The following is a 2,409-nucleotide window of genomic DNA, read 5'->3' on the forward strand; positions in this document are numbered from 1 at the left end:
GGTCTTACTGTAGTTATAAGTGACTTCAAATACAGATCACTCTAACAAGCTTGTAAACTATCTCTGTTCTTGCTCAAACTATTCTAGTTGTTTAGGACTGTGAGTGCTACCTATATGTACTTATTTATCAGTTTTGATACTGATGAATTTCAAGCTTGTAAATCAATTAAAAAAAAAAACATTTTATGCATTCAAAACTGAAATAAAGCCATTTAAATAATCTTTTTACATAATTTATCTTAGCTGGTTGGTCAGCCCACAGAAAAAGCGAGTAGTTTCATGGTGCGATGACTTTCTCTCATGCACTAGCATTTACCTCCAAACCATGATCATTTTACTCAACAGCTTTATATTCTAGGTGGATTACCAATGATGCATGACAAGCAAAAGCATTATTTGCAATATTATTATTATTATTATTATCAATTTATTTGTATAGCGCTGCCAAATTCCGTAGCGCTGGGTACAATGATAGGGGTATACAATGACAAAGATTTGTGATAAAATACAAAACAAAACTAAACAAATCTAGTACAGGAGCAAGAGGGCCCTGCTCTGGAGAGCTCACGGTCTACAGGTTTAGGGTGCAGAGACATAAGGTTGGGGTAGCTTGTCACATTGGTTGTATTTGCAGCAGTGAGTCAGGCAGTTCATGTATTAGTTTGGTTCGGATGCGGTATGGAGGAGAGATGGTAAACCTCTCTGAATAGGTGAGTTTTCAAGGAGCGTCGGAGCTATACAAGGTTGGACACAGTCTAATGGAGCGGGGTAGAGAGTTTCAGAGGACAGGAGCAGCACGTGCAAAGTCTTGGAGTCGGGAGTGGGACGTAAAAATAACAGGAGTGGAGAGACGTAGGTCAGAGGTTGATCAAAGAGGATGGGATGGGGATATTTCACGATGAGAGAGGAAATCTAGTTGGGAGTTAGACTGTTGAATGCTTTATAAGTTAGGGTTAATACTTTAAATTGTATTCTGGAGTGTATGGGGAGCCAGTGTAGAGACTGGCAGAGTGGAGCAGCTGATGTAGATCGGCGACTTAGGTGGATGAGTCTAGCAGAAGCATTAATAATAGATTGGAGGGAGGAGAGGCAGTGTTTTGGAAGGCCATTTAGGAGTAGATTGCAATAATCAATGCGTGACAAAATGAGGGAATGAATAAGTATTTTTGTAGTTTTTTGAGTAAGGAAGGGAATAATTCTGGAAATGTTGCGTAGGTGTTAACGGCAGGATTTGGTAAGTGCTTGTATATGTGGGTTGAATGTGAGTTCTGAGTCTAGTGTGACCCCAAAACAGTGGACTTGGGGTGAGGGTGTTGATAATAGAGTCTCCAACCATCAGAGAAATGTCAGGTGTTGGATGTCTCGAAGAGGGGGGGGGAATAAGAAGCAGCTCAGCAATAGCAGTAAGGAAACTAGGTACAAATTATTGTAGTGCATAAATAAATGTATGTGTTCACAATAACCTAGAGGTAGAAGGCTGCATTTTACCACCTAGCATATGACTGTGTGCTTATTAAAGGGACAGTCTTTTCCAGAATTGTTATTTTTTTAAAAGATAGATAATCCCTTTTATTACCATTCCCCAGTTTTGCATAACCAACACGGTTATATTAATATACTTTTTACCTCTGTGATTATATTGTACCTAAGCCCTATCTCAGCATTTTAGCTAATCAGTGCTGGCTTATAAATAAATCCATTGGAGTGAGCACAATGTTATCTATATGGCACACATGAGCTAGCACTGTCTAGCTGTGATTAACTGTCAAAATGCCCTGAGATAAGAGGCAGCCGTCTAGCCTTAGAAATTAGCATATGAGCCTACTTAGGTTTAGCTTTCAACAAATAATACTAAGGAACAAAGCAAATTTGATGATAAAGTAAATTGGAAAGTTGTTTCAAATGCATGCCCTATCTGAATCATGAAAGTTTTATTTTGACTAGACTGACCATTTAATATATATTTATACTCCATTTTCAGTTACAGTGGCAACTAGAAATGAAATACATTTATACCTGTTTGCATATTAATCCTGTTTAATGCATAAATTATTAATTAGACTTCGGATATCGCCACCGCATTAAATTCTTCTACCCATAGACTTCAATGGAGAGCGTAATTTAAAAAAAAAAGTAACATCTATTGCTCGCCATCTTAACCGGTTTTAACAAGTGTGCTATACCCGACATGAATTTACACTCCAATGTTCTTCAAAATAGAAGAAAATGTATTTATTTCTAAATAGATATTTCTATATATATATATATATATATATATTATATATTATATATTATATATATATATATATATATATATATTTATATATATATATATATATATATATCTGATGTTTTTTTTAAATATATAGCTATATCTATATGCATACATATATATTGAATGAATATATA

The sequence above is a fragment of the Bombina bombina genome, unplaced genomic scaffold, assembly GCF_027579735.1.
Source record: "Bombina bombina isolate aBomBom1 unplaced genomic scaffold, aBomBom1.pri scaffold_2189, whole genome shotgun sequence".
Taxonomy (NCBI): Eukaryota; Metazoa; Chordata; class Amphibia; order Anura; family Bombinatoridae; genus Bombina; species Bombina bombina.